The sequence below is a fragment of the Notolabrus celidotus genome, chromosome 19, assembly GCF_009762535.1.
Source record: "Notolabrus celidotus isolate fNotCel1 chromosome 19, fNotCel1.pri, whole genome shotgun sequence".
NCBI classification, from domain to species: domain Eukaryota; kingdom Metazoa; phylum Chordata; class Actinopteri; order Labriformes; family Labridae; genus Notolabrus; species Notolabrus celidotus.
Genome location: NC_048290.1, coordinates 19,780,540 through 19,800,899, shown reverse-complemented (window position 1 = coordinate 19,800,899; position 20,360 = coordinate 19,780,540).

The window sequence follows — 20,360 nt, the reverse complement described above, 5'->3', positions numbered from 1 at the left end:
ATCTGTCCACCACAATATTTCAGGCTTTTTACAGGCAATTTCTTGGAACAGTATTTATCTGAGGTCGTCATAATTTGTACAGTACAAAATAAAATGGGACTCTGTTTCCACTTCATTCAAATCACACATCTCACAGAGTTTGTTTTCTTCTGAGAAATTTTTGAATAAACCGACCTCAATGGCCAGAGGAAGAACACCAGATCTTAACTGCGCAACAAAAGATATTTGGCTTCTAGATAAACGAGACTTTATATATAAGTTGGGGATGAAATTATGCTTGATCTGCACAAATGTCCTTAGTTTTGTTTTGGGCAGAACATTTTCAAACCATTTTACTTCATATTTCAACATGAGCTTATCTTTCACAGAGTAAACAATACAGCACAAATTATTCCTGTAGATATACAACATGTGCACCTGCTCAAAAATTTAGTAAAGCTCTTTTGTCCATGGAGACATTGGTACTGCTTTGTCCACAGGGGGTCTGCAAAACTTACATGAACCAACCGATCTTAAGGAGGTTGAATTGACAAAATGATGTGCATATCCAAGTGGTGTATTCAATCAAAAAATGACCAACATATTTTTAGAGCCAAGTGCTTTGCTTCTGGTGGAAATACACTGAGTGCTTTTAAAACTGACAAAAGGATGAAGTTTTAAGCTGAAACTTGTATCCACTGTAGATAACGTCAAGTTGAAAATGGCAATGACAACATTTCAGTTCCTGAAAACTATTCACTTGAGATATTTGGACGAGTGGCTAAACAAGAAGAGCATTACCCATTAGTGACACAACAAGAAGATATAAAGCAAAGTTTATGAATGGCCAACAACTGGCTTTCAAACATCTTCACGGTGGGTGTTTTCATCTGTTCGCCCATTAAAAGTACACAGAGGTGCTCACTGTTTTGACTCTTGCATAGTCACAGCAGTCACTGACTGTTTGGTAAAAATCACACAATAATAAGTGAGCAGCATTTGAACAACCTTTGATGTTCCCAATGTATGTTTCCATAGTTATCAGATGCTTTTCTTTGTATTTTCTCAAAGTGGTGTGCTAAAATGGTGCACAGCTGCAGGTCAGAGGAAGAAAATGTGAGGGGGTATAGATATTGGCTTTTTTTTTTTTTCATCTTAATTGGATTCGATGGAATAAACACAACACTTTGTGATGCATTAAACCTTCTCACAGTCAATTATGTTTTTGGCTATGATGATCTACATATGTGCAATTGTATTGCCTAATCTTCTCACATATTTTGTAATCAATAACACATATCAGAGAATATGATACCTTTGGTGCTGTTTGGCAGCACTTTATTCCAAAGTAAAAAGAAGACTAACTTTATCCATGGATCAAAACCCTTCATGGGGAGCTTCCTAGATGCCTGTGGGTATGCATAATGAACATGACTGAGAACATAAACTAGTTTCAAATTAATTCTCAGATGCTTCAATAAAATGATGAAATTCAAATAAGTCACAGGCACTTATTTGTTTATGGTAATGTTAGACAGTAAAATGTGTGTTTATATAGCGCTTCCTCCACTGAAAGCAATATTACATTACATGTCACATTCACATCAAATTCACACACTAATGGCAGAGGCTGCTATGAAAAGCCCAAATTAGTATCAACTAATCAAACACCGATGGCACAGCCGCTGGGGGCAGTTTGGGGTTAAGTGTCTTGACCAAACACTTCGACATGTAAACAGCAGGACCTGGGATCAATTCCCAGACCCTCTGATTAAACCCTGGCCCTCTTATTGAGAGACGACCAACCCTAGAGTTAAGCCACAGCCATTCTGTGTTTATATACTGTATGGTTTCATTTTTGCATGGTACAGCTTTAACCAGCATTTGTAGATGCAGCAACAAACTGTGGTCACACACAATGGTTATCGGAAGTGATTTGGAGCCCATGCAGTGATTTCCACTGAAGAGTCATATCTGCAATATTTCAGTTTTGACATTTGATGTGTTGCACTGGTCTCTATTATATATATATGATTCAAATGAATTGCAAACCATCAAGGTCTTTTTTTATTAAAAAATTACAAATGGTTTCAACTTCTCTGTAATTGGGGTTGCATCAAAATGGTAAAGGTTGCAGTTATTACAACTGGGCACCCTGACAAAGTCTGTGCAATAGATGGGCCACCCCAGTCAAATTAAACATGGGCCTGCCCCTGGTCCCATTTATTTTATTTTTATTTATTTTTATGTTTGGGGGGGCTTTTTTTGCCTTTATTTGACAGGACAGCTGAAGAGAGACATGGAATGTGGGGAGTAGAGAGTGGGGGAAGACATGCAGTAAATGGTCGACCGCCCGGGAGTCGACTGGCCGGGAGTCAAACCGGCGAACCTCTGCGATGAGGACTATAGCCTCTAGACGTGGGATGCTTAGACTGCTAGGCCAACAGCACCCCTGTTCCCATTTATAATGTGATCAAATATATTGCATGAAACCTACACCAGACAGCAATCAACACTTTTATCCAGCCATGTCAAGTACATGTTAAAACAGTAACACATAGGTTAAGTGGTTAAGCTTTCCAGTGCACTTCCTTTCAATGAAGCGTCCATCAGCAGCCTTATTAGGATCGGGGAGCTTTCAAATGAATGGATGATTACATGCTAACATGAGGTCTAAGGAGAGACACTCAGACAATTGGAATCTCTGCTGGAAGCAGATGTGACCTTGGGACAGATAAGAGTCATGGTGCATAATTAGATTAGATTGGCTAAGACGCAAATTATGTTTCACTTGACTACAACCACAAATAAATCCAGTTTAAAAATCTTCTGTGTATTTGGAGATTTTAGGACATTTTCAGTATTAGAACTGTCTGATTTTATTCAAAGAGTAAAATGTAACAAGCTATATGTTTACGTAAATAAAAAGGCTTAAAGTCAGAGGATTATATCATCCCTGAAGCACTCCCAGTTTTGAATAGCTGAGTTTACAACTAATAATCCGCTTCCTGTCTCCTGGGCAGCGGTACTACTATCTCTCCAGCTCTCCAGCTCACAGTGCGGTAGGATGAGCTCCTTTCACTTGGGTGAGCAGCTGATAGTTCAAGAATGAAAGGTTTATGGAGTCATTAGTGAGGTTTTCATATGTCTATGCCACTTTTAATTACCTCACCACTAATAGTCATGTCCACTGTGGAGGATGTGGAAGGAGGATGAATAAGATGTCCTTTAATTAATATATGAAGGGGCCCTACTTTTTTCCAGTCTGCCTGTGCTAAGAGCAGTACGGATCATTTGGACACTCAGAAAGCAGAATGAGGTTGTACTCTGGGTTGTTCACCAATCTGATAATCCTATCAAAATACCATATTGCCTTGGCTGCTGATGGCTGCTGTTACTGTCCTGATTGCATGTTTTGTTTTCAACCAAATGAGCTAAGGTGGTGTCATCCACTATGAGACAGTAATATAAATGAGGGAACACAAAAAGGTCCCCGTTCAGTGTGAAAATTATGATGAGCTTATCTATGCAGCTTAATGAACTGCACACACACTGACATTCTGGAGGCCATTTTCAGCCAATTAACGGTAAATCAGCTCGGAGCGGAATAGAAAACAACCTGCTGCATCTGGAGGAAAAAACTGCAGCGTCCCAATAACTGGGACCCACACCACCGCCTGCCTCTTTGTTAATATGTAAGCATAAGCAGGGTAGCATTTTCTTTTGCATTAAACACATTTCTTACTTACATTTGCTTGCTTGTTCATGTTTCCCAATCTGAATGTATTCAATTGTATTTCAAGTGGTAGTTTGCACAATTCACGGCATAGTTGTGAAAACAGGGATGGCCTACATCTCTCCATGTGTCCCAGAAAAATCCCACATGGAGCCGTAAAAATCTGATTTATGTTTTAATTTCACTGATAGATGATTCTGTATCTTGTTTGAGTATTTATGCTACACGGCATGCACCCATGAGGACAATGTCAATCCGAGTAAGCCCCATCAAGGATGTGGTGTTTAATTTAGTAAATGCTATCAGTGCACATTTGCACAGCGCAAATGTTTGTTCCACCCCCAAACTAATTAAGACAGAGCAGGGGGATATATTCCTGTTCATTTACTGAGATAACTGTAGCCTGTGTTAACTAAATGATTATGTAGATCCTAATGCTTTTGGTTGTAAGTATTACTGGACGCTAACCAGCTGCAAAATTGCTTTGACACACAATGTGAATAAAGCTGATTCGTCTAATTTTAGGCTAAGTATCAGATGGAAGATGTGTTAGATGTGTACCAAAAAATCCCTGGACTATGGAATTTATTCATAAAAAAACTGGATCATGCATTATTATTATTATTTTGTTAATGCCTGGAGAAACATTTGGATTTTAAAATCTGAATTAATGCATTAGCCTAATCCTGCTCAGAATTGCACTGATGTGGGTTAATATGTGTTACTGAAGCAAACAGAGAAATAAGGACAAGCTGAAAGATTAAAGAGAAAACAATGGTTTTGGAATGTCTTATCAGTACTAGCAACAGGAAAACATGAACCCATGCTTTATAACAATCGTACTCAGTATTTAAAGTGGCTTTATTTTGTCTGTTTTTAAACTGATTTGATATAATTCAACATGTTTGAATGTTTGAATGCTGTAAAAAATATTTAATTTCTGTGAATGCACATTGTCATAACAGCTTTTGTAATACCGTTCCATTGCCTACACCTTTCATCATTATACAACATCAAAGGTTTAATTCATCTCATTAGACAATAGGGATTCCATGAGTGTTGATGTAAGGTGCAGTAGCACTCAGACTTTGAACTGTATGTATGGTTTAGCTTCAGGTACTCAGGAAACTGCTTCTTAGAATGGCATTATTGCTGGTTTCTTAGAATCCCTCATAGTTAATTTATCTAACAGGTATTACCCAGCTTTTTCACTGATCTTGCAGCTGTGTAGGATGCTTCATTCTGATTGGTGAAAAACTCCTTGACGATGGTTATTAAATGTCTCTAACATGAGCAGCGCCAAAGGCAAACTGATCACATGTCATGTCAAATCAATCCGTGGGAAAGAGTTACGGCGCATTTTGCTTCTGCTTGTTGACACCATAGACCGCAACGTGTGGTAGCACGCTATTTGGGCAGGCTAAACAACACAGATATTTACATATTGGATCCTGTCCAGCAATCAAAGAGCAGAGCAGGTGATTGAAACTTTATATTACTGATCACCATAAAAACTTAAACCATAAGCAGTGGTGATGACTGTAGCAGTGCTGAAAGTTGTGACATTTGCCTCTTATATATTTAAAGGTGTGTTAAAGGTGATTCACGTCGTTGGCCTTGTCTCATCCTGTCGGGATTCTATTTCACATAACCACCTACTAAACATACATTATCCCTTATTTAATAAACTCTTTACAGGTTTCAAGTTGAGTACAAACACAAGGATTAAGGAACATGTTACGAACCGAGGAGTTCTTGAGTTTTGAAAGTTAAATGTTGTCCCATGTCCTAATGTCCCATTCTTGACCCTAGACTGTATAATATGGACGTCATCTCACTCGGCTCGAAGTGAGGCTGCCACAAAAACTACTCCTCCTAGTGGCTGGCTGCAGTATAGGTCAAAAACTCTGTCTCCCCCATTCATTTAAATGGGGCTGCGGTCAAACTTCAAAAAATGAATACACGTTGTATGAATGTTTCTCACATCCATATGCTGTGGTGATAGGTAGTTATTATTTGATTGTTTTGTGTTCAAGGCCTCTTTATTCTGAAACCCATTGTTCAACAGTTCAGGGTCACCTTTGTCATAGCAAAAAATGTCATCAAATTTAAAATGAGCATGGATTTTTCACAAAAAAAAGTAACATTTTCAGTTTCAACACTGGAAATAATATCTGCACCAATTTGCATTAAATGCAAAAATCTGTTTCTTATCAACATTTTACACAGCATCCAAACTTGTTGAGAATATAAGTGATATAAAGTTGCAGGTCTGCAGAACCATCTCGATATACACAAAGTAGCAAGAGCAGGAAAAAGTTTTTGTTGCTTGGCAACCGATCAGTTCATGTACATTATGGAATCAGTTGCGCTGGTGGAGCCCAATAAATAATTCAGCATGTAGAAAACAATAAGCTGTTGTTGCTTATTCATTTTAACTTCTATATTGCATTTGTAGAACTGTTGTTAATAAGTAACATCACATGAGGTTGTACTGGATCAGCATGGACATGATTATTATCTAAGAAGCAATCTCGGAACCCTTTGGTACTCATCGTCTATTATCATCTGACGATGAGAAGCAATATATGCCTCTGGGAACAGATGTTAACTTGTTAGTAATTACAATGTAAGCCTGCAGTTACCAAAAAGACTTCCTGCCAAGACTTCCTTTTCCTTCCATTATACTTCCTGGGATAGCACCTGTTCGTCTGTGTCTCGTACCGTTATGTCTCACACGATGTCTCAACAAGTAGAATCACAGATGCTCCACTCTGGCTTACTTCAACGGTAGAAAACCAAAGAAGAGGACTTTATTTTGTGATTCATTTGCAATTTATGGATCTTAAAGAGATGGCTTTTGTTCACAGTGAAAGGCCCTTCATCATTGTTGTCAGAATCATTTAGTTTGGTTGTACTTTTGGCTCTTTCAAAGCATCAAGACCCAAACCGGTGTGCTACAGGCAGGGGAACAGATGTGTCCTGTCTGTGTGTAGTGCAGAAACAAACGGGCTATCTGATTGAAAAGTGCAGAAAATCATCAAAATCATCAAATCATTATATGGGTTGTTGATTAGCTAAATCATATAGTACAGCTGAACCCTTTAGTGTACAATTACTATCGTCATGGATAAATAAATCGTTGTCATATTACTGCTGATTTGGAGCCAGGATGCAACTGCAGCGGTGTGTTCTGCCTGTTCTTGCTCACCACACGGACTGTTTTTACTGCAGAAACGTGATTGGTCAATACTACTTGGACTACAAATGGAAACCAGAACATTTACCAAGCTTATCACCAAGACCTTATGTACAGATTCAACATTTTTTTGTAAAATCTGTCAATGACAATTATGACGGAATCACAGCCATGCTTAAATTCATCACAACCCTCTTCTTTTCATACCATTTTGACACATTAAGATGTTTTCATCGATAAAACCGCATAATCTGTGGCAAAGAAAGTCATATGTCAGTCTTTCACTAGACAATCATATTTGCAATCACTCATACATTTCTGTGATATCTATAGTATTTGAAACTATTATAGGAAACTAAAATTTGCATGAAGTTCTTTTGTTAGTTTTACTGCAACAATCAGACTCCTCATTCCATTCCTTGTTACAGCTCAAAAATAGCTCTAACAAAGAGTTCTTTAGTATTTCTCGTGTCATTTATGCATAAGAGTTAATATTTGCAATAATCAACTTCATCAGAAATGTCTTTGACCTATCATTGTGTTAATGGTCACTCTCCTTCAATCAAAAACATGACCTAACAGGCTTCAGTTGGGTGTTTTGTTGGAACTCGATGACTTTTTGAGTCTCACTTTAACACCCTACAGAATATGTCTTGTTTTTCTGAAAGAGGCAATCTTTCTCAAGCATCTCTCACACTGCTATCATTCTCTCAGAGCTGAATGCTCTTTCAACCCAAGTACATAGCCACCACTATGAGTATCATCCAATTGGATGACATTAAGTATGCTATAGTGCGGCCTGATTTCTACCATGTGTAGCGCTTGGCATTCAGGCCAGTGAATTCAATTTTTGTCTCAGAAGAGCAGATAATATTTATTCCACATGCTGTCAGAGTCCCCTAGGTGCCATTTGGCAAACTCCAGGCAGGCTGTCATATGCCATTTATTCAGCAGCGGCCCCCATCTAGCCACTGTACCATAAGGGCATGATGGATGGAGTGCTGCAGAGAAGGCTGTCCCTCTGTAGGGTTCTGCCACCTCTGCAGAGAGACTCTGACGCCGGTCCACTGGGCTTTCAGTCATTTGTCTTACCAAGGCCCTTCATACACAGTTACTGACAGGTGGTCTGAATACATTTTGGAATAAGAAGGATTTTGAGGTGTACTTTTTCTTTCATTCTTTGTGGTTTGGCTCAGCTCCACGAAGGGATGTGCATAATTTAAGTTCCTAATCATATCAGGAAGCCACAAATATACATAATATCTTTGCAGAGATTGATTAGAATGAGCAAAACACATCTTATCCCAGTGTGGAAAAAATGCTTATATAGATAAGATATTTCCATGTTTAGAAACTCTCCTTCTCATTCATATCATGAGAGAAAGTGGGCTGCACAGCGTGGTTTGCCCTGTTCACAGCAAGAAGGTTCTTGAATCGATACCCTTGCTAGACTTGAGTCTTTCTGTGTGGACTTTTCATGTTCTCCCTGCACATGCATGTTCTGCGGCCTCCTCCAACACTCACAGGTGTGAGCGTGTGTGTGGATGGTTGTTTGTCTCTACATGTTGGCTCTGTGATAGACTGGTGACAGGTCCAGGGTGTACCCCACCTCTTGCCCAGTGACAGCTGGGATAGGCTGCAGCACTCCATTACCCTGAATGGGAAAAGTGTAGATAATGGATGGTTGGATGGATGGATAGAGAGAAAGGTTAAAATAATTTCCAAACTTTTGTACATGTGTTTTGCTTCTTATTGTGCTTATCTAGTCTATAAAAACTGAAAAAAAATGAAGGTCTTTTTTCAAATTCTGCCTAAGCATATCACGATTTTGGACTGTAAGCGAAGTAGAGCACTCCAAAATGTAAAAGTGTATGAAGAGTCCTGAGGTGACGCTGTCCTACAAGAGAGCTATTGTAATGCATCGTGGATGTGGTGACAAATGCTAGGTCTGGTGATCCTTAAAGGTTGCCCTTTACAGAGCCAAGCATCAGTGAACCTTTTCAGCCATGTCTCGACTCTCTCCCTTCGTCCAGGGACTTTTGAAAGGTGAAAACTTTCTCAGCACTTAATGGTAAACTAACACACCCACATATCAGGACACCAGGCTGTTGCTGTGAGTAAGGATAATCTGGGATTTTAAACACTCCTCTCAGAAACCATCCAGGTGTCCTTGAGCAAGAAACTGAATCCCTAGCAGCTGCAGAAGCTCTTCTCTGCTGCTGATTCAAAATCCTCGCTCGCATGGAGTTACCCAACAGGGATCAATAAGGTATTTTATTAATTTCTTTGTTCATCCAGGGCTATTTTCTTGAAAATGTCCCAAAGTCCCAGAGAATTGGTCTTTTGAGGCAGTAGAAAATGAACTGTTGTTGCATTTGAATTGCAAAAGCTTTTTCAGTTAAACAGATGCTAAGAAGGAATGGCAGCAGGATTGATATATCCATCCTTCTTGTAACAAAGCACAATCCCACTACCTGAGACATCAAGTACCAAGGTTAAAGCCAGTCAAAATGATGAATTCCTCCTATTGATGTCTTGCCTTTTTATCAAATGTATATTCACAGGCATAAACCAAGCAAATGAAAAGTCCTTGTAAAAGAGTCAATCCTGTTCCACTTGATTATTGCATTGGCTTGTAGAGCTTGTTACATGACAACGGAAGCGGATGCAGATGTCCATCACATCCATTTAATCTCCCAGTGTTTATAAGGTAGAGTTTAAAATCAAAGGCATCCGTTGTCACTCAAGGGTCTCGATTGATTACGCTGTCTTCAAACGCAGCTGGAAGGGTTTTATATCCAGCTCCTTGATGTGACTCTCGAGTATCCTTCTTGGCCAGGACAAATATCCTTCAAAGCCCACTGAACCAGCCATAAGAAGCTTCTGTCAGGGCTGTTTGCTTTCCCTTGGAGTGATGGAGAGGACTGGGTCCCTCCTGTGTCCTCGTTGTTGGCTTCACGTTGAGTCACTAAGTTATTCCACCGAAGGGACTGACGGTATCTCATATACATCCTCATAGAATTTGTCACTCATCCATGCAGTTGTCCTGAGGGCTACTATCATTCCCCCTGTAAATGGTATGAAAGTTTCATGTTCTATCCAATGACAGACATGTTTACACAGAACAGTGTGTACAAGACCTACTTCAGACATCCACTATATACCATAAATGTGCTTTCATTTTTTTTGCTGTAGGCAATTTTAGTATTTATTCTGTCTTCATAACCAAGTACTACATCTGTCTGGTTCAAATGACCACATGGTACATCCCTGAAAAAAGGGAGAGATGATCATGAGAGTGACTAATTGCTGTTTCTCCATGAAGAGTGTAGAGTTGAATATATAACACATTTGGAAAAGATATATTATTTGAAAAATATACGGGTTTAAAATGTTTTTAGGATGTGAAACAGATAGGTGTAGAGGTAAGAAATACTCACCTTCTCAAAGTAAAACATTACTCAGTTTGCAACATGAATAAATCCCTTTCTGTCACATCACTGTCAAACATAGGCTAGCTCAAGGTTGAATCCTCAAACTCATAAAAGTGCATGATTCAAACTCACAGGTAACCGTGCAGCACATGTCAAACATTCATGTGCACCAGTTCATGTGTGAAACAGAATAATGACTACACTCAGCAGAGCTACAGATGTTTCTGAAGCAGTGAGCAGAGTCTTGCTAACAAGCTGACTTGGACTGTTCTTAAAAATCAGATTTGACTTTCTCTTATTAACACTGTATTGACACTGTTCGCATGTTATCAAGGCATTTCTGACATATCAGCTCTCATTGATCCCTCGATTGATTTAGTGGTGCTTCCTTATCAAGTGTGTTTGGTTGACTGAGGGAAACCCAGCAATCTCCCAGCTACTGGGAGACACTACTTCGTCGTGCCCGGCTGCAACGGCCGATCCCCTACGAAGCTTCCCCAAAGCGACTACGAGTTCAAAAATTGATCAATACAACAATCCGTAATCAATAAACTATCTTACAAATCTCATTCTGTTGTTGGTGTGGTCCTTGCTGTTGAAAAGATGATGCAATTGATGAGGTCATTGGTAGTTTCATCAGTAAGTAAGAAAGAAGGGCAAGCCTCTCTCTCACTTGCCATTAGGCCCTTAACTGCACCTAAAATAATAAAATATATATATAACTGATGCAGCCTGAGGGAGACTAGTGCTTACTTCTTTCCTTTAAACAGCTCACCACTGTTCTTAAGCAGTACCACCACTTCCTCTCAGGAAACAGGCGTCAAAGATTGTGCAGTGCTCTGCAGATCTCTTTCCATTCCATTCTCTTTTTTTCTTCACAGTCGAGATCAGATAAAAGCAAGAGAAAACTGTGTTTGTAGGCCAAAGTGAAAATCTTGATATATGAAGCCAGCCATGTTACAGGCTTCTCTGAAAAGGGCACAGTTGTACTTGTTACCCATGACGACCTGACGATGCAAAAAGCTGTGAAAAGTTTAAATGCTTTAAGGTGACTCATTCATGATGATCACAACTGATTTTCAATTTTTTCTCCAGCTTTTTGAACAGGAAGTAATCAGAACCTATTTTGCGTGATATGTACATAGATTCCGAACATAGACTGTATAAATAATATACGTAGTATCCATGACTTCACCCATCTGTTCCTAAGTGCTGTTTTGAAGCTAAACGTTGGCGGCAGCCATATTGAAAATGCAGAAATCAACCAGGCAGAGTGTGACGTAAAGAGGCGGGGTTTGAGCTGCCTAGCTAACAGCTACGTGTTCCCGTCCGGGAGTCAAGTCAGTCATGTCCTTATTTGGGCAAAAACTGGTAATCTTAATATCATCTGAACCGCTGCGTGTGTTTTCTCCCCCGTACAGTGTGTGCCGATAGATAAATTAGCTACATAGAGCCAAGCCGTTCTTTGAACCAGGCTGTAAACTTGTTTATTATTGCTGAAAAGATCATCTTTTTTTAATTGGTGTCTATGTGGTTTCCAGTGTTTCTGCAGCCAGCCTCAAGTGGATTCTTGATGAATTGCAATTTATAACTATACTATAGTTTGAGACCGGATGTTGCCGCTTGATTCTGAAACAATTATTACATTTTGATATGTCACTATTAATATTTATTGGCATCAACACACAGACAAAATAGCTGTCATGCTCTGAAAGAGAAGGTTCAGATAGAGGGGCTGCAATAAAAATATTGCTTTAATCACATAGCTTTCTCCACCTGAGTTAATGAATCATTATTTTCGGGTCTATACCCTGAGGATAGATAAAGTATTGTCTGACTGGTCCAGTGCATTGGATGATTAGCACTCTCATTAAGATTGGAGCTGGAGTGTGTAAATCTCAAGAGAGATGGAACATCCAGAGCAGTTGTACAATCAGTGCAGCACTGACATCCACATACACACTCTTTACTGTTCCTCTGTGATGTTTATTACCCTGAATCTGGCATGACTGAGAGACACTCTAATTTCTTTTGTCAACAGCTACACATTATTTTTTCATATTCCCTGAATCTAAAACATGATTGATTTCAACATCAGTCACATTCAAAGTTGTTGAGCTCTACAGGCTGCACTCTGACCTTGCTGCATTCAAACATCAGAATCTGCGTTTGTGTGTGAGCAGCTATGATGGTTGGTCATGTTTGTTGGTTGGTCATATTTGTCCAAGAAAATAACTCATGCACCTATCTGACCTGACAGCTGTGTCACAAAGACATGTCTGCATAGTGTAGGAATGATAAGAGATGTCACATCCATCCCACAGTCCTCATTGCTCACTGACATGGCAATGCTGATATGCATTAGGATATGAGCGTCATGATACAGTCACATGTAGGTCACAGGCTTCAGGATCTGATTTCAATACAAAATATACAAATATCCTTTATGCTTGAAGAGTTCTGTCAAAAACAGAATGTCAGATTGATTCTGAAGATTCAGAATACATAAAGAGACGATAGTGTCCTGTGTCTTTGGTCACTTTCACATTGACACTGACATAAATTTGCAGAAATATGTTCTCCCTTCAAGAAAAGAAGGCAGCTCAGATTTAAGGCTTAAAAGGCCCCAGTGTTGTACGACTGAATGAGTTCTGCTGATGAGAGGACAAACTAAACTCCTTTTTCTTAACGATTGGACGGTATTGATCTCTGATGTTTTACAGCCAAGACATATGTGCAGCTTACTCACTGTGTGGTGTTCATTAACATTTACTCAACAATCCTCAGCTGAGTTCTGAGTCAGTATGAGTGAGTCCGTGCTTGTTTTTATTGACGCTATCCCACAAATGAAAGATAATAGAATAAACATTTACTGGTTGCTGTAAAATGAAGATGACATGATCTGAATATAGAACATTTTCAGGTTGGTATTCAGGTTTTGTGTAGGGATATTTTTTAACATGCCTTTGTGGAGAACAGATGATTGGGGCAATGGATTCATTAAAACCATTCTTTTAGGACTGGTGGTGAAATATAGCATTAGTTTGTTCTGGTGATAATCTATGTTTACACAGTCAACCAGGGGTTCCGAAAGTGTGGGTCGGGACCCCTTGGGGGGTTGCGAGACACAAATGGGGGTCGTGAGATGTGTTCCAGAAAGTTTTTTTTTAAAGTTATCTAAAAACAGCACATTTTACCCATAATAGTAAATAATATTGAGAAAAATAGTAGCTAAACTTGAACTAGAACCTCGAAAATAGAAAATGTAATAAGTTATCTGCCTTTCCTTTTGCCAGATGACAGAGATAAATGGAATTTTATCATGTGGCATTCACTTGTTGGCAATATCTGAAACTCATTTAGATAATACATTCAGTTATGCAGCTGTGGAAATTCAGGGATACAGTATCTATATGTTACTATGGGTTTGTGTTGAAACCTGCCTAATGAATGACCAATTTGTTTCTCTTCTGTATGTTATTTTGTAATTCATTATGAGGAGCTGTTTTTTGTTTTGTTTTGCTGTTTGTTTGTTTGTTTGTCTTGTTTTGCTTATTGTGTGTTAGTGTGCATGATTATATATGTGTTGGACCCCAGGAAGAATAGCCAATGCTTATGATTGTGCTTGAGAGGATCCTAAAAGAGAAAGAAAGAAAATAAATTATTCTTTGTTTCAGATTTCTGTATCAAGTGACTGTGAAAAGTAAAGTATTTGGGTGTGCAGATATTTTTTTTGTTTTACATTTTGGACTGTGCAGCTAAATCTCAAAATCCATCATCAATCATCTTCTCTTGGCTCTTGTCAGTGAAAGTAGGGGTTAGTTTTAAATGACTTCAAGCCAAGACTTTCTTTCTGCGTTATGTTTATGTCAAACTTAAATGCCATGTTTTTTGGGGGGTTATTATAATTTACTGTCTAATTTTGAACTGAGACTTCACTCTGGAGAAAAAAACAAACATATTTGAAGTATTTTTCTTGCAAATAATGAGTCTTACATTGACATTGATGTAGATTTTTAAAAGGTAAATATGCAAACGTTGTCAGGTTTGTCCTCAAGATGACAAGAAAGAAGAAAACATCTAAAAGGCTTTTTTTAGAATGAAGTTTAGACTCTGATTTGTCTTCACACAGTGTCAAGCAGATTTGTCACTCAAGTTGACATTTTTGATCTACAAAGGATTGTTAGCAGCACTTGTTTTCAGATGTCTGTATATGTGTTTCACCTACATGCATAACTGAGAACATTTGTTGGTATACTGGGGCTGTGGCGGGTTAAGTTAAAATTAGTACGCTTGGTCAACTTTTGTAGGCCGACAGTATAAATCAGAGTTTAGAAACTATTGTCATTGTTCAGTTTATATACAGTTTATAATTTTATATAGCCTCAAATCAATACATTGCCTCATGACTCTATATCCTAGAAAAAGTTATCTTGTACAAAAAGTATAGAGTTAAAAAGAACGAGATTGTAGTCCTCGTACTGTGAGGAGGAAGCTGCCTATGTTGTATCATTGTATCAAACAAGCGTGTACACTTGTTGTGAGCAAGCAAATGAAACCTAAACATAACACTTAGACTTTTGGTTACAAAAATTTCATTATGTTCTTGTAACATTTCATATCACACCTTGATAGAGCCAGACTACATAACCTTATAAACCATGCGATGCATCATAAGAGCATTACACAGGAAGTCACTGAAGTACTAATGGAAAAACCCAAAGTAACATATACTGTATATATAAATATATATATATATACACTCAGTAGCCTATATTTAATTAACACTTACTCTGGATATAGAGCTTTAATTTATTGCACTTGCTCGACAAACTTTTATCAGACCAGTTTAGCTTGTAGTATTTGTGCTTGGGTGTGAGAGAGAGAGAGAGAGAGAGAGAGAGAGAGAGAGAGAGAGAGATAGAGAGAGAGAGAGAGAGAGAGAGAGAGAGAGAGAGAGAGAGATGGGAAAGAAAGTGGGTGTAAGTGAAAGATAGAATGTCCTCATATTTCACTTGGAGCAAGTGAGTTGAAGTGAGTAAAATGATGAAGAGCAAACCCGTGTAGTTAACTAGAACTACTTTGATCTTCTTCTGCGACCTGCTTCTGCACTGACCATTGCCATCTCTGTTAAAACATCCATCACTCACAGCACAGGGTCGAGGACAGGGCAGCCCCATTTTCCTCACTTGCACAACCCTAGAACACCTGCTAAGTCACCCAAGAGCAGGTGGGGGCAGGTGGGGTTGGACTTGGGAGCTAGATTTATTGTTTTTTTATGCATTCAGCCACCTTTCATATAAACGGCTGATTATAAAAACTACACACTTGCTAGGAATTAAAGGGCCTTCAAGAAAAGCTTCAAGGGTTGATTCAAAGACGATACTAATGTTGTACACTAATAGGCTACACTTTATTTTAGTTCCTGTACCAACACTCACTCATAAATCAATTCAGCAGTTAGGTCTTGCAGCATGTTCTGCAGAGAGAGAGAGAGATCATCATCATCAAGGACAGACTCAGATAGAGTTCAGGCTCATAGGCCTGGGGCAGTTCAATTTTACTCCAGCTCTATTTTATTAACATATATTTGCTGTTTTAAAGCACATATCTGCTTCTGTGAGTTCAAGCCTTTTAATGTGGATGTAAGAGTAAAACAGTATTGATCAATTTTAATGTTGAACAGTCATGGTTGACTAGGAGTGAGATCTAAATTTGTACTGTATTTGTGTAATTTATGCTGCTGGATGAGTCTCAAAACAAGAACACTCCAGGACATTTTTCTGGATTTGAAGTAGGTTAGAACGGTATAATCGCAATTCAATTTGAGTGGACAAGAAATGTGCAAGGAAATGTTTACTTAGCAGTATAAAAGATATGTTCTGAATTTGTCTGAATTTGAATTTAAAAATTTTGTGACAACACCTCCGGATTTGGGAGAAAATAGAGAACAAAAGGACCACAAAGAAGAAGATGAAAGGAATAATTGCTTTTGGATTTGTTTAAAACTTGTTTAACACCTAATACTTTGTGATCATTACATGGTTTGTAAACCCTTCCTGAGGTGACAGGGACAGGTTGTGTGGGTGTAGAAGTGGCCAGCAGAATCATTGGTGTTAACCTACTTGTGCTTCGTCTCTTTTTAACTAGGAGACTGATTTGAAAGGTTTGAACAATTTTAGAGTGTCCTCTTGATCTCTGTGGAGTTTGATCTTCTCTCCTCTGAAGCTGTAACAGGATGACCAATTGCTTTATCTTACATAAGGCATGTGATGAGCCTTTCATATTGGAGGAAAAGAATACTGCTAAAAGGTCATGTGAGGTGTGAAACTGACAGTTAATGAATGGCTGAGAAAAGTCTGTTGATCTTTTTCTCACCTTCAAGTCCAAAGCTTTGTTTTGTGGTTTCACCTTATCTATCTATCTATCTATCTATCTATCTATCTATCTATCTATCTATCTATCTATCTATCTATCTATCTATCTATCTATCTATCTATCTATCTATCTATCTATCTATCTATCTATCTATCTATCTATCTACCTTTCTATCTATCTATCTATCTATCTATCTATCTATCTATCTATCTATCTATCTATCTATCTATCTATCTATCTCAACAAATTTTGTCTTGGATTAATACAGTTAAAGTATAAATCACTACTTTCACATTGGTATGTTTAAATATTAACAATGATCAAATTAAAGCCATCATTTCCATCCTCTAATAAAAGCTGACAAACTCTCCATGAACCTTCAAAACTTCTTGTAATCAAAGATCTTGGCAGCACATTTATTTTATAGCTAAAGTTAACCGTAATTATTACCTGGCCTGTTATTAATCACCTCGCTGTGTTAAATACTTAATTCTGATTGGTCAAAACCCCTTGACAACGGTTGTTAATTCTAAATGGCAAATGGGGTGCATGGAGAAAGCCTGATCATAGATGCAGTCAATCTGTGGAAAAGGGTTACTGTGCAGTTTATTATTTCACCTCTTCCTGCTGAAAAAAAATGTTACTTTAACAAATGGAACATTTTTAGTGTTACTTTCAATTTATTTGGAGAGTACAGAACTTGAGAATGCTGGTTACTGGCTGACCGGTCACCAGTACAGAAAAGTAGGTAAGACGAAGTGAAACGCAGTGCAGAAATGAACAAACACACACAGAGCTGGGTGAAAGAGATGTCTACCAATGTGAAGAAAAGAGACACGAAGCAGCCATAAACGAGCTTAGCAGTGCACCAAGACTTGTTGAGTTAGAAGAAAATGCCCACAGTAAACTCAAGGTTAAAGAGGACCTCATACAGATGTTTTTTTCTGCATCTGTTTAAAATACCAACAGAAAAACACTCATGTTTTGACTTAACCATTATTGAAAATGTTACATCTGATAATTTGAACTGCAATTTGTCAAATAAGAATACCATTGCAACGGAGTCGCTGCTAACTGTCAAAACTTAGTGACTATTTTTTTAGCTGAATAATTTTCAAATCAATAAAATCATCTTTAGATCAATACTTAGCATCAGTGTTTTTATATATTTAGTCATTAGCTGGCTAAGTGGGATATTGTATAGTTAACTGGTGTTTATGCAAAATAGAATCCTGACAGTAGGTTTGCGTCAGGGTCTTGTTTCAAACATGATGCCTTACTTAACAAAGCTACAATAACACTGCTTTTGTTTAACAGGCTCTTTGAGCTTTCTGTCCTCCGCCACCAGCCAGACAAAGCCAATCAAGTATCTGGCAAATGTAAATATTTAGCAGCTACAGAAACATAAACAAACAAAACTGACAAAACTGAACTTTAAAGTCCAATATCAACTTCCCATTGTCCATAAGGAGTATCCAAGTTGGCACAACATAAAAGTTCCTTGAATATGTTTTATGTTGTGCCAACTTGAGTACCCCTTAAGTACAAAGTGGTAGGTATTAAATCTTTGCAGTTCTTCTATTGTACATGTGCAAGTTGTATTATCTTACATATAAATCCTGCACTGTGTTAACTGTTCAACCCATCAGTCAGTGTGAAATGTTAACAAAGGCTGTTTCTGCAGAGTAATATTTATCAGCTCATCTGACATTGCTCGGCAGCTAAGAGGGGCTACAGAAGTAAGATAAAGAATACTAGAGATCACTAGTTCTCATTATTTTGTTCTGGCTCAGAGGGAGTGATCAGTTTTAGTTTTAGTCTGTTTCATTACCAACTTAAATGTATCAAAGGAGCTTTAACCTAATAAAGGGGGAGAGAGAGAGAGAGGTGGTTAAATTGGTAGCTGCTCTAGCTTTTACCCAGTCATGGACTACTCCATCTGTAAGCAGCAACTTGTGTTTTAACCACAGCAAAACCATCATCAAATTTGCAGATGACACCATGGTAGTGGGGCTCATCTCTGGGGGGAACGTGTCCGCCTACAGAGGGGAGGTGGAGCAGTTGACGGGACAACAATCTGGGTCTTAATACGACCAAGACTAAGGAGCTCATTGTGGACTTTAGGAGAAAGAAAAATGACATCCAGCCCTTATTCATAGGCGGGGTCTGCATGGACAGGGTGTCAGACTTCCGCTTTCTGGGAGTCCACATCAATGAGGACCTGACCTGGAGCACAAACACAACTGAAGTGGTGAAGAAGGCCCAGCAGAGACTTTAGTTCCTGAGAGTGCTCAGGAAGAAAAACATCCATCAGAAGCTGCTGGTGTCCTTCTATCCCTACTAGATGCTGTCTCAGGGAAGCCCAAAACATAGTGCAGGACTCATCGCACCCTGGACTCAATTTTTTTGGAACTGCTGCCATCAGGCAGGAGGTACAGGTGCATGAAAACTCGTACAAATAGACTGAAAAATAGTTTCTACCCCACAGCCATCACTGCATTGAACGCTACTAAAACATAAATTCAGTACTGTGATATCTATATCTTGCCTAAGGGAATTGTGCAATTAATGTCCAATGTAGATGTATTTGTGGGTTTGTCTGTCTTGTGGGTTTCTGTGTTTTCTTAGCACTTTTTAAAAAAAAAACAAAAAAAATCTATTTGCACTGAAACAAGATTGCACTTATTTTTTTTTGTACTTGTGACAATGACTATTAAGATATTCTTTTCTATTATATTAAAGCTTGCTGCTAATATAGGTTTATATAGCTGTTAGCCATAATAATTATCAACATGATAGTGTAGCGCAAAGACATATTGGGTCAAAGAAAAATTCCATGTTTGGAGTAAAATAACCTAAGTCCAACTTTGACACCCTTCAAGCTCTACATCTTCACCTTAAAGGAAATAGCCAGTGCTAATGTTCCTCACTGCTTCATTATTGTCACCTGTTCTCTGCTAACTGCAGTGATATGCTATTTTGTGCTAGTTAGGTTGCACACATGAAGCTTCATTAAAGAAAAGGGCTGCCAGTTGGGGCTGAAAATTAGGTTAATGAGAGTGGCGAGACGAAATCAGAACATTAAAGCTGCAGGCCATAAAATCAAAACTATGAGCTGAAAGTCAATAAACTAGTCCATTGTGTTTAAATGAGCTGCAAAATAGAGTTATAATTCTCCTTTAGTTCATCATGATGAGAGTTTTGATCCATTATGATTTCTTAAGGAAACCAAGCAAAAAATAACAATGTGGATCTACTTTAAACAAACATCTAATCCCCAACATGGGTGTCTGGGGTGTGAAAATCTTGCTTATCTCTGCTTTGCCATTTACTTTTGGTCTATTGTGTATTCATCATTTATCACTGGTTTCAAATATAAGGTTCAGGCAAGCACAACTGTTCCTTCTCCCACGCAGAGCCAAGTTAAAAAGGATGGCAGAAGCAAATTGCTGGCCGGCAACAGATCGTCTGTGTTCTCTGATCAAAGTAGCCCCATCGTCTCTGAATGAAAGATCTGAGAATGAAAGAACAGAGAAGCCGGAGAACTGGGACACAGTGGCACCTGTCCTTATGAAACCCAATTATGTCATTTCTCGGGCTCTGTGTCTAAAGGTTACAACTTTGCATTGATTTT